Source organism: Xyrauchen texanus, chromosome 33 (genome assembly GCF_025860055.1).
Source record: "Xyrauchen texanus isolate HMW12.3.18 chromosome 33, RBS_HiC_50CHRs, whole genome shotgun sequence".
In the NCBI taxonomy this organism is placed as follows: domain Eukaryota; kingdom Metazoa; phylum Chordata; class Actinopteri; order Cypriniformes; family Catostomidae; genus Xyrauchen; species Xyrauchen texanus.
The window spans coordinates 32688774-32703022 of NC_068308.1; positions in this window are offsets into that span (position 1 = coordinate 32688774).

Below are 14249 nucleotides of genomic sequence, written 5' to 3' on the forward strand. Positions count from 1 at the left end.
TCGTGTTTGTCCCTGGCATGATTTATTTAAAAGTTTTTTTTTATCAGAGTTTTATTTCAGCCTGTTTTTTTTTATCCTGAGAGAGGAAGCTATTGAGAGTGATAAAGACTAATCTGAGCCCCAGATCTCCATTAAACAGCTCCATTTCCTCACTGAGTGAGTCTGGAAATGGAGCTGCCTTTAAAGAATGCAATGTGACCTTAAGGGTATCGGTGTGTGTGTGTGTGTGTGTGTGTGTGTGTGTGTGTGTGTGTGTGTGTGTGTGTGTGTGTGTGTGTGTGTGTGTGTTTTCGTGGATAGGAAATAAAACATATTTATACAAAGAACACATACAGGGGCTCTTTTTTGAGAAAACGTCTAATGTAATTTTTTTGCAGATACCACTTGGTTTGATATATTGTTATGCTGGTTAAGCAATTCAATTCATTCATTTTTATACATTAATTTTGTAGGGGCACAGGGGCACAGTCTGCTAAAAATTAAAAGTTAATACAAAGCTCATCTCATTGAAAACAATAATTTGTTTTCTAACAGACAATTCAATTTTTATGAAATCTGTTCAATTAAATTTTAAATGTTAATTATATTTATAAGGTGCATGTGGCATGGGCGGCGTGGTCATGTGTCTGTCTGTAGGAGAGGGAAAGCAGTGAGGCTCGTCACCTGGGCTGTAATTACTGTAACACCTGTGTCTCATTATAGTGATGGCGTAGGGAGACCTGATAAGGCTCGCCAGAGTGGCAGAAGGGAGAGAGAGTGGCCCAGAACAACACAGACTGTCTGAGATGGAGAAAAAGCTGTTTTGAGTTGGCCATGATGAGCCATTTTTGCATTGTGTGTGTGAAGCTGAAGTGTGCAAATAAAACACTCAACTATTCACTGTCTCCTGACTCCTCCATTGCCTACAAACCGATCTTATCACAGTGTCTATTGACAATTCAGCATACATTTCACAACTGATTTGCTGAGTGCCAAGACAGATTCACAGAGAACAGGAAAACTGAAAATGAGTAGCACAGTTGTTCCTAGAGTTCGGTTTCCTGTAAGAAAGAAGTAGAAAATATGTAACATTGATGCTCTAGTTACCTTAACATGATCTGGTTGGGTTATGACCAACATGTTATACAGGCATATGGGAAAGTATTATTGGGCTACGATTGCACAGAAAACCTTTGTGGAACCAACAACAATAAAGCAGCCACATTTATTTATGAGTAAGACAAAATGAAAATGACAGTTTATAAGATAACATATTAAAGCATAATCCACTGGCAGCTAAAGGAGCATGTCCAGAGAAATTGAATTGTAGAGCCCTTTAAGGAATCAAATCTAGGTCATTCAAACCATAACAGTCTAATTACATAATTGCAGTCAACTACTAGTGTATATTGATTTTGTTTTATTTCTCTGGCCTGTGGTACCAGAGTACACTTTCTCTCCACAAATTCTCTTTAAATTCTTATCCTCATGTCAGTCAATGCAAAACATTCAACCTCATCACATTGTGATTTGGTCATGAGATGTGTGAAACTAATGTGAGATTCTCGTGTTCCGAGATTCATGTTTTATTTCACCTTTTAATGAGTTAAATGAGTTTAATGAGTTTACGCCCTCCAGTCAGACAGAGCTGGAAAATGCTCTTAACACTCTACAATTCACATGTGCTTTCTCCATCAAAACAGTCCAATAAGTGTTGCACTGCCTTTTCTTAACTGCCAAAGCTGAATATGAATTATCTGCTCAGTAGAATACAATCATTATCAACAATAAATCTACTTTTTTCCCCCAGTAGATCTGCATAAATGATGTATCAGAACATATGTATATATGTGTTTATACTTGAAAAGGAAATGTGTTCATTTTCACCCAAATTCACCCAAAAATTACAATTCTGTCATTTCTTATTTACCCTCATGTTGATCCCTTTGCATTCATGCGCAAATGTGATTTAAGAGCTACGGCAGAGATTAATATTTTCAGTGAATAATGACTTCAGTTTCAGTCTGAACACTAAGATATCGAATGGTTTAAGAAGAGTTGTATGGACTATTTCAATGGTGTGTTTTTTTTTATTTACTTTCCTGGCCAATACATGTTTTCATTGTATGGATAACAGCAGTGTCAGCATATACTGCTTTTATGTTGGACAGAAGAAAGTCATACAGGTTTCAAATCATACAAGGATGAGTAAATGATGTTAGAATTAACATTTTTGTCTAAACTAATCCTAAAGTAGGAACATCATTTTTCTGATTATAAAACAAATGGTTTCATTTAGTTAACATCCTCTTTCTGTCTCTGTAAGTGGTTCCCCTCAATTAGAAGTTTTTCTTACAGAATCCCATGCAATTGCTTCACGTTTACATGCAGTAGTGTTTAAGGCTTCGGATAAGTATTACAGTATGCACTTTTGCATATGAGTTAGAGCTTGTTTATATTTTGACATTGGTCTAGGTTTGTTTATATGAATGCAAATATGTGCATGAATGCATGTGTTACTGATGTAAAAAAAAAAACACTTTACAGGGGTTCGGAAGTGCCAGTGTTTGGGGATGAGGACGTGGTCATGTATCTGTCTGCGGGAGAGGGAGAGCGGTAAGGCTCATCACCTGGGCTGCCAATAAAATAAACACCTGTATCTCATTATAGTGATGGCGGAGGTGGACCTGAAATGGCAGATAGATGCATCAGTTGGCAGAAAGAGAGAGACCAGAGAGAGACTGTTTCTGTGTGTGCGACAATAATTTTTAACTCGTTTGTGTGTGACTCCTCCATTTGCACTGAAAATACGAACTCTGTTACACTGGTGCTGAAACCCGGGATTTGGAGGATAACGTCATATTGACCCTTCACCACTGGGCAAAGTATTAATGTCCCTCGCCAGCATCTAGCAGAACCAACACCAAGTACTCATGGATTTACGCCTGGAGCAGGAACAATGTTTTTAAATCCTGCACCAGGCCCAAGTGGAGGCTCGGCAGGCTTTCTGGAGACTTATCGCCAGAGAGGGGGCTGCAAATGCGACCCCGGAGCCCACAACCCCTGTTACACTCATCAAGATGAGGCCAAACAATGATCCCGAGGTCTACATCGACTTATTTGATAAGACGGCAGGTGGTGTTGAGATGACCACCCGACCAATGGGTGGCCCCCTGTTACCTTTGCTCCTCTGGCGATGGTTACCTTTGCTCCTCATCCACAATGCTGGTTGCTTTGTGGATGCAGTATTTTTTGTAAATGTCTTTGATGGAGAGAAGAGAGACCCCGATGATCTTCTCAGCTGTCCTCACTATCCTCTGCAGGGCTTTGCGGTCCGAAATGGTGCAGACAGCAGAAGGGTGAATTGTACTCTGTTACACAGTGATATCTACATTTGTAGCACAGCAGCATGCTCTTGCCGGGAGTGGTCAAAGCAGGCAGCCAGCCAAGCCCTAATCTGCATTAGCAGCACAAAAGATCTGGGGAGGGAACTGTTGTGAGGATGCGCCTTAATTTACTGAAGATTTATAGAGGCCTGGAATCAGACGACAGGATGCACAGTGTTTTCCCTATCATTGGCTCACATCTAAAGAGCCTGTTTCTTTTCTGAAGAGCAATCATTTGGAATCAAGTAACCACAAATCTTTGGTGTGTGGGGTGGCTGGAATTCCAAGGCTTAGAATGGGAGGAGAGTGGAGAGAGTGAATTTGAAAATTGGGTTAGTGTGTAAAGATATGAATGGAAAAGGATATAAGTGGTAATGGTTCCAAAAATTCTAAAGGTTCCGGCGATGTCCCGGTGAGCCATTGACTCTCGAGAGATGCTGGAATATGGAAATTTGGGAAGTCTATTGAAAGCGGCAGGTCATTGTTTGGGGGGCTGTGATTATTTATGCTCATCACTCCAGCCATTGTTTGAGTGCAACTACATCATTGCCGCCTGCTCGGACACACACACACACCCAAAGGGTTGTCACCCCTCATTCACATGATAAATCTGTTTCCTACATATTTCTTTTTCTTATGGGGTAATGTTTTCTGTCTTTTCCTTCTTGGTGAGAGCCTCCTACAGCATAAAGTGTGAAGAACTTCCTGTTGTAGAGGAGAACAGAAATCACAGCCTTTTGTACAGTTTTTTGTTTGTGTGTGTGGTTTACATAGAGTACTGTGCAAAAGTCTCTTAAGATAAATGTACAAAATATACAGAAACATTTGTCTTAAGATGTTTATTTATATCTTCAGCTGTAGTGTGTTAATAGTAAATACATGTGGCGTAGGGGCGTGGTCGTGTGTCGGTCTGCGGGAGAGAGAGAGAGCGGTAAGGCTTGTCACACGACCACGCCCCCATGCCACAATATACCTTTTAGACTCCCAAACATTACTTTTGCAAATAAAATAAAATAGAAGAACAGGGAACCCAAATACATATGGCATGATCCTTACAGAGTCCCCCACTGAACTGGAGTCAGTCTTGCAATTGTGACAGCCTAAATCAGGGCTGGACTGCTAATCTGGCATTCTGTGCATTTTCCCAGTATGCCGACGCACTTTGGGGCTGATCAGGGGTGGACTAGCCATCGGGAGATCTGAGCGGGCCGGTGTGTCTGCCGCAAAACTTGCGGTATGGGCCGCGATTTGCTAAAATTAGCCGCTGTGTTATGCAGAACGGACCACAAAACGGCACCACGATGTGCAGAAAAGGACAGCGAACACCGCCCCCTGGCCAAGCAGGTCAAGTTGGTCTGCTAAGCTGGTTTGCTTGTCTTATTTGGTTAAAGGTGGTCTAGATTTGTCTTTAGTTGGTCTCTCAGCCTGATCAGCCGAAAAGTTCCTATAAACATCAAATAGACTGATGGCTGGGAAAACCAAAAAAAATAAAAAATCAGCATACCAGCTTAGGCTGTTTCTTTTCAGCATACTGTATACTGTATAACCTCGCAAAAACTGCAGGAGTTTAAGAAGTGTCTAGAGACTGGTATGCCATCATGAATGAATCAAGACTAGAAGACAGAATTTCTCAACCGTAACCTCTCCCTTCCCTGATCTTCACCTCTCCACACTCCACGACATGTACAGAATTCCAGCCATTACTGACCCTAAAAGTCAAGGGTTAGGTCTTTAAATAACACAGGCCAGCAGGGCACAGGTGTCCACCTGATCCCTGTGAGGTGGAATGTCGCAAGGTGGACAGATACAATGTGGTTTAGATAAACTTAAACCAACCCTGATCTCTGGGCAGGAAATCCAAACAGTGAAATGATTGCAGACATTTGCTCAAAGAGTTTGAGGTCAAGCAGGACTTCAAGATGTTAATACGATGTTGATTTTGCAACCACACCGTATGTGTTTTCTAATCTTGAGAACATCAAAGGTAGGTATGGCTTTGAAATATGTGTTATTTCAGATATATTTATAATAAAAAAAAATTTTTTAAACCAGAATATAATTTTTAGTACACAAGTGCACAAGTAAAGAATTAATGCAGGTGGTGTATTTTCACCATTTGTATGAGCATTATACTTTCAGAAACTAAGTTTTTGTTGTTGTAAGCAGAAACATCTTCAGGAGATCTTAATTCCAGCTTGCCTTTTGCAGTTCAAAGCAAAAAATAAAATTACATTTGGCTAATTAATTTACTTCGTGCAGTCACCCTTAGGCTCTTACCAGAAAAGCCCTTCTCTGTGAGGTGTTCTCTGTGAATCTGTGTGAATTTTAGATTACATATAAAAAATAAAAAACTGGATTGGTTTGATTTTAATTGCAACTCTGCAAATTATAACTTTCTTAATCAGTGTTTGATTTTGTTTTCCAGTAAATATTCCTAAACATCCATAAACATGATATTTGATATTAATAATTGTTTTCAGAGAACATAACTTATGTAACATAACATTACGTTTATTTTCCTTACACCATTTAAAAATGAATAAGCAAATAGATCCAACACAATTTTATTGCAACATGAAATATTCGCTGCAACTGGTCTTAAAATATTATGGAATTTTGCTTTTAAACTAAACTAAATGGATCTTGTTTTTAACATTTATTTGTATTTTTAAAGGAAATCAAGACAAAATTGATTTTGTGCAGTACATTTATTTCAGTATTTCTTCAAAATAGAAAATAAATATTAACAGGCCACACGTTCAAGGAATAAGAAATATGTTTGTATTTCCAATATATCAAAACAAGCCTTATGTCAGTATCAGCCTCTGAATAAAACGCAATATTTCCATCTTTCCTAAAAAATAATAATAATAGTAATAATAATTCAGCAAAAATACTAACTCACCAAATATATAAGAAAGAGTGCAAAGCTTAAGTACAGAGGCATCATTCATAGACTGACTCCATTCTCTCGATTTTTTCCTAATTTAGGAGGGTTTTAGAGAGTGTATAGGATGCATTGGAATGCAAAAGGAGATAAAAAAAGAAGCCTCTTCCTCACTGCAGGGGACTGCGAAAGGATACACACATAAACTAAAATACGGGAACACACCAAACGCCTTCACAAGTACACACACAGAATTCCCTACAGAAATGGGTCTAGCACACTGGTGTTTCAAGAGAAAATGGGGGTGGAATGAAATCCAAAGAACTGAAAGAGAGAGAGGGAATAAAGAAAGCAGGAATAAACAATGCTGAAAGTGAAAAGGAAGTGTGAATGAAAGAAGTAAACTGTTTAAAGAAGGGGAAAAAACAAGGCAACAAGAAGGAAAGAGCACGGATAATGAGCAAGAAAGAGTGCGAACAAAACGGACAAAAATAGAAAGTGTTTGTGAAAGCCAAGACCTTTTGTTACAAGTGATTTTTTTTCCACCAATATTTACCAGGTATAAACATCGTTGCTATATTAGTTGGAGCTATGCTTGTTAATGTGAACTCAAGCCACAATACTCAATATAAGTATTTTCAAGTTCCAGTGAGACTATAATGAAAACATGAATGAATCTAATGTTAATTTTCTCTTTTCTCCCCAGTTAGCGAGACAAGTTGTTGATGAGTGGTACAGCAACGAGCATAGACTGTCGATGTGTGCTTTGTGCATGGTTCTGAAAAGATCCGCCAGTCTGGGCTGATGGGACAGAGTTAAAGGGGTCGGAATGGTCAGGCTTGTATAAATGCTTCTTTTTGTGCACATTAAGGAGATGCTCTCAGTAGGGAGTCTATTAAGCTGCAGAGGCAACACTAAAAAATCAATGCGGCTGCACCCCCCAATATATTTATTGAGGGGTGCATATATATATATATATATATATATATATATATATATATATATATATATATATATATATATTAGTTTCTTTAAACGTCTCTGACACTCTGCCAGAGTCTGCATAGTGACATTATTTCCATGACAATTAAGGACAAGCACATTAGTGAGTATTATCATGTGGGATTGTAATGTAAATACAAAGTTATCTTACAGATGAAGGTGAGAATAAAGTTGGTGGTTGATAAAAGCGAGGCTTCTGTGTACAGAGAAATGTCTTGGGACACACCCTCTCAGGGGGATAAGATGGGCAAACATGAAATCAAAGTGAAAAAGCCCCACAAAGGGGTTGCAGTGGAATGATTATAGGAAGGGGGTGGAAAGGCCTCGTTTGTCCTTGTGGATTCTTCCCAAAAAGTTTTGGGCCCCACTGTGCCATGAAAAGATCCCTTATCCAGAATCTGGCCGTTCCGCTTGCCACAGATTAAGCCCCAAACAGCCCGCCAGCCGGGACAGGGTATATATATCTTTTATTTTATTACTCACGCATCAGTCGACCATGAGATACCCTGGTGGTATCCTAGGTTATTGTTCACAGCTGAGCCAGAGTCTGCCTGAGAATAGTTGGATGAAGTATGTGTTTGAACATAGTAATGCGCATACCACATACATGGACACATACATGGTCATGTTTAGCTAAGATATGGTCCACAAAGAAAAGGGGTTTATTCTCAATAAAAAGAGCATTAGTGCGTCTTAACATTATGACAAAACAGGTCTAAGGGGAGAGAGATTTCTCACCGCATTACAGGAGACAAATGCAAATAGTGTTAACCCTTAGAGCAAACATGCTGATCAGCGTGGTACATTCCTTCGCACCTTTTCCCATGTGGTGGCTTTGGGGATGTCAAGGTCTAGTACCTGGAGAGAGCTAGCCATTGGCTTTTCCATTCATCTCAATGGCAGTTGCCATCTTTGCTCAAGGACACAGACATTATATTAACAGTCAAAAATGCAACATAACAAATTAATCTGAAGCTGCAGGGAAAATCCTGACAATAGGTGTGTTCAACTTCAAATTCGCCTCGCTAAACTGATTGCCGAGGTTTGCTAGTTGCAGTTGGAGAACAAGTTGAAAAGACAACCGCCAAGTCTGACACATTCTGCTTTAAATTTATGTCAACAAGAGCAACACAGCTACATTACTATGGGAAAGTGAACATGGTTCATATCCACAAAAGCACATTTATCTATCAAATGCTTTGTTTCTGAGATTGAAAACAAGAGCACTCAAACAATATTTTAACCTATTTTTAAGATGTATCCATTTCAATTGAATAACAAATTTCCATCAAATTGAATTGAATAGTCTTGAAGAAAATGTTATTAATAAAACTTGCATTTTGTAAGATTTGTACATTTTATTTTTTTTAAAGATTAGGCAATTCATGGAATTTTGTTATTCAATTGAAATGGATACATCTTAAAAATAGGCTAAAAAACCTTAATGTATATATTAAGTGGAAGTGGTGGCTCAGTGGTTGAGGCTCAGGGTTGCTGACCAGAAGGTCAGGGGTTCAAGCCCCAGCACCACCAAGATGCCACTGTTGGGCCCTTGAGCAAGGCCCTTAACTCCAGGTTGCTCCGGGGGGATTGTCCCTGTAATAAGTGCACTGTAAGTCGCTTTGGATAAAAGCATCTGCCAAATGCATAAATGTAAATGTAAATCTGAAGTAAAATGTAGACAGACAAATGAGTCTTAATTTTCTATTAAATTAATTAGTTAGCTACAGAATATGCCAGTATTGTGAACTCTTTGATTTTAGACACATTTAATATATCACACACCTACATTTGAATTGAACATGCAGACAAATTTGGAATAGGCTATGTGCTTTTTCAGAAGACCTGCAGTTTCTGTTTGTGTTTGAGAAGTTTGGCATATGCCTATATATAATTTTAAAAGCAATACATTAGCATTTCTCATTATTTATTTATTTTAATTTGAAAAATTTGATATGATAGTAGATGCAATTGTATACACCTACAGTTAGAATTTGCAAAATATCCATTGAAATAATGTTGCTTGCAAAAAGTTGTCTTAAGTATTTCTGGTGTTTGGCCACTAGTGTGCAAGTAGACGTGAAGACCGTGCGTGAGTGTATGACTTTTGATTGCACATTGGGACACACATAGACTAAAATGTGTAAATTTACACATCAGTATGTGGTTTCATACAACAAATAAAAATTATTAAAATGTATATTTTAAATACATAAAGATGTGATAGAACCTGTGGTAGTAGTTCATACATTTTTAATTTTAAAACAACATTTACTAGACCGCATATTGTATGCCACACTGGCTAAAAAATTACCAAAATGACCGACAGTATTAGGCAAGAACAAACTAAATAAGGGGTGCCCACACTTTTTTGTGTGATGATCTACTTTTAAATGACCAACTCAATAAGATCTACCAACTAAAAAAACACAGTTTAATTTAAAATAAGAAAATGCTTGTTGGGACTACTGCATGTATCCCTACATGGAATTCATCTTCTATTTAATAAAAATATATATAATAATTTTCAATGTTGATATCATTCAGTTTTAAAACTAAACCAAAAACACCTACAGCACAATAGATTACAATAGCCAGGGCATTTACCTTATTCTGATGACGAGTAAATATTGACCAGGCGAGGTTTTGTTTGCCAGTAGCATCACACTGGCAAAGTAGCACTGTAATTTCGCTCTCTGTTCTCAGAAGTCCTTGGAAGGCACGTATGCACATACATAGTTGTCATGGCAACTGAATAAACAAAACCTCGCCTGGTCAATATTTACTCGTCAAGTGCAAGTCAGACAGAAACTAAAAGAAGGAAAAACATTATATTTATTTTTATTAAAATTTTACAAAAGTACATTCAAATTTTGTATGATCTACCAGCATTGCCTTTGCGATCGACGTATTGGGCACCCCTGAAATAAGGTGATTCCTATGGTGAGAAGGATAGAGGTATATAAATATACATATACACTATTGCAATTATGATGCTGATATTAAGTCATCATAAACACATTGTATAACGTTGAATATTTAAATTTATACTAAGAAAATATATGGTTCACTTACGTTTCACTAATTGATTATAATAAATATCTTATGTTGAAATGCTTCCCTTGACATCATCAATGCGAAAATGCACTGATCGCTCGGGTAGGTGGAGTGTGGCTCCTGAATGTGATGAATGGGATACACTTGTCTTACAGCCTGTAAGACCACTCCGAAGCGGTTTTCGCACTGAGCTTTGGCATGTTTTAGATATGGGACAGTCTTGAACACATACTTCCTGTTTCGTGTTGCGCACTCAAGTGGCCAATACTGCAAGTTTGGGCCTAAATGTAGACCACCTGGATTTTCATTGCTGTCATATGAGCTGTCATTTCTGTCATGTGACCACTCAGGTGATGCGGGGAATGAAATGGTGTGAATTTTAACTGTTTAGTATGGCACACCTCTCTTTTTCTGTAAATCACAACCAACCGAAGAGATCTGATTGCTGTCAATCACAACCAACTGAAGTGATCTGATTGTGTCTGTAATCCATTAATTTATCAGTATTCTGTGTCTTGCCCTTTGATATAGAGCTTGTGTAGAATAATTTTGCAGCTCTTAAATGGACAATAGTCTTGAATTTTTGGGCTAGGTTTGGGTGTAAAGTTTATGGCTCTACTAAATTTATATGTCGCTGATGTGCGAGCCAAGATGTTTTAGACTTATGTGTCTATATTTCAAGTATAAGGAAATTTCATGAGCCCCCTGTTGTATCTTTATAGCCCCTTGGCCTTGGATGTCTGACAATAAAGAGATGGCATGCACCAAAAAAGGATCGTTTTTTCAAAAGCAATGGTGCTTATTTCTTTTAAGGTACCTGACAAATTTCCCAATGTCAAAAGATTAAAGTAATAAGTAATATAGTGGCTATTTACAATTTATGGTTTATGCAGATGAATTATAAATCCAGCCAGGTTGTTACCATCACATGGGCTTTTTTCCATGTTTTGTAAAATAGAGAGAGAGTGTGAGAAGTTTGGGTGGAAAATGCACAGACCTGGTTTTGCTTCCTGGGCCAATGGAACCTTTTCTTGAAAGGGGTCCATCTGGGTTTTTTTAAGATGCAGTGGAGGTACAGACTTCTCCCTAAATGTTCCATCCTATAACCACTATGAAATAATCCCCTGACAGCTTGCCAAACTGGTAGAGAGCGGGTGGGATACAAGAGGTGGTGGGGTAACCAAAGCAGCCTTTGTTCACCCGGTCATCCTGTCTGAGTCTGTTAAGCAAGCCTGTCTCAGATGAATTACAAATTGAAACATGTTTTAATTAATGCATACTTTTTTAAATGTGTTTATACATCAGCTGCATGTGTAACAGTCTGCAATTTCCTGCACTTGGTACACCTGATTCACATATAGCAGACCTGTTTCAATGAGTGCTTGTATGACTGCTTCCACTGGCACATTGATGGTGCCCATGCATTTATATACAGTAGGTTTTTCCTAACGATGTTGATGATGTCACACATTAGATCATTACAGTATGATGGTCCCCTGGGACTGTACCACTCTACTATGTGCCAATTAATGTCACATGTTCACAGACTGATTGGCTGTTATTTAGCAGGAAGCATGATTTTAAACAGACCTGTGTGTTTACCCAACCAGTGCTGATGTCACTGTCTGCAAAACGTGTGATTAATGTCTGCATTTACACTCTTGGAGAAAAAAAAATAAAGAGAGGGACTCACATTTTTGAGAGAGAGGACACATTTAGGGAGAGAGATCCAAACGTTTAATTGCACAATCATAGTCAACTTCCTTAACTTTGCTGACGGCCGGATATTAAGCTCTGTCTACACGCTGTCAAAAGAATGCTTGTGTTTTTGCAGTGTGTTGCCATTCTATAGCTTCTTAAGGTAGGTTTTATAAAACATTTATTATGTTTTTATCATTGTAGCCCATGAATAGCAAGTTTATTATATAGATAATGATGTTAGAGAAGCTCTTTCATCTTAAGTTATCCAACAACTATATCACCTATGTGAAAAAATATCTGCCCCTTAAATAACCGGTTGTGCCACCTTTAGCAGCAACAACTGCAGCCAAACGCTTCTTTCATTCTTTCACAATGATGTAGTGGAGTTTTGGCCCACTCTTATTTGCAGAACTGCTCTAGTTCAGCCACGTTGAAGGATTTACGCATAAACTGCCTGTTTAAGGTCCTGCCACCGCATCTCAATCAGGTTCAAGTCAGGACTTTGACTGGGCCACAAACGTGCCCATACGCCCAACAACTGTTAACACTTTTGCCACTGGGTGTTTCACATTTTGGTATGTGCCCACCAATTTCAGCTAAAGAAAAGTCAACCTACAGTTCCCGATTTCACTGTGAGACCAGTCTAGTTAAGAGCAGCTATAGTAGTAAAACAAGGAATGGGGCTTTTTGCCACTTAAACAATTCAACCAATCAGACATCCTGTCAAGCACATAAGGAGAAGTGTCAAGGTATTTGTGCTTTGATTAACATAAGTGCTTTCCTCTGTTCCATCTCTGGTATTACTAATTAAACAAGCCAATTATCCCACTCAGACTTTATTTCCAAGGGACACGTCTCAAAGGTTAACAGACAGCTTTAATCTGTTTCCCACCCAGCTCCCTGGCTAAGACTGTATCTATCAACCACACAGCATGCAATTATCACAGCATCTGATTCCAAAGGGACACACATGACTCTTATTGGCTAAATATCTCATGAATAAAGAGCAGCATTGCAGGGAGACATACTGTATCTACTGTTGTCTAGGTAGAGTACTTTTTCTTCTAATGTGAGTCATTCGTTAATTTTAAAGATGCATCTACTAGCCAGTGCTTGGTTAGATAAAAGCGTTGCTACATTAGCAATACTTGCATAATGGTACATGATTACATGGCCATTTTATGCACTGAATTTTAACTTGTGTTTATCTAGCTGTGCAAAATTTACTAGAGGCTTGGACTGTAATGTTTTTTTAACCATAACATATCTTAGAGGCCTGATCTATGGGTGGAATAATTTTGCCCAGCCAGCAGGCCGTAGAGTTCCTCTAAACTTTTCCATTCTCTAGCCTGCCATGACAGATTCACTGTAATCTTGTAGATCAAAGCAGAATTGGCCAATCCGATTCCCATAATCCAGTTGAAGGGTGACTTTTGTGCATAGTCTACTGCCTAAAAAAAAAAAAGCTAAATTAGACTTTTAAGCCTCTAACGTCTAGTCATGTTAGTTATCACATATTAACATTTGAAAAACAAGTGCACAATGATTCGCTTTTAATGCATCACAAGTGTTATCTGTAGAGACACTCTCTTTTGATTATACATTTTGCAGTATACAGTGGCACTAAAAAGTATTTGGATACTTAAGACACACTGCATTTTTAAATATATATATATATATATATATATGCATTAGATGACTAAATATACCCAAGTGGCATTTATTTTAAAGAAATATAGGATACATTTTGTTTTATAAAATTTCACGAAAAGAACTTCGATTTCAAATTATAAAAAAATGCTTATGTTTTCAAAATGAAGGTTAAAAATATTTGGACACATCCTGGTTGTCATATAGTAGTAAAACATATCCATATTTAATGTGATAACTTACACCTGTGTGAACTTAAGGGAAACTTTCTTCATACATCTACTAAAAATGACCTTGAGACAAAATCAGAGCAAAAATGGCTCTGAAAAGTGAAGTTAGTTCTGAGAAAAAGTCTAGCATCATTCTACCTAGTGAACCTAGTGGTCATCATGTCACTCATTGTAGTATTTTGCAACTAATGCAATGACATTCCTAAAATTTTAAGTGTGGCCTGTGTCTCTAAATACTTTATTGGGGCCACTGTAACTCATTGATCATAGATTAAATTCTCAATTCTAAACCATATTTCTGTTCTCAAAGAAACATCCCTGTTCACAGACTTTGAATGGATCCATTGCCATTGTACT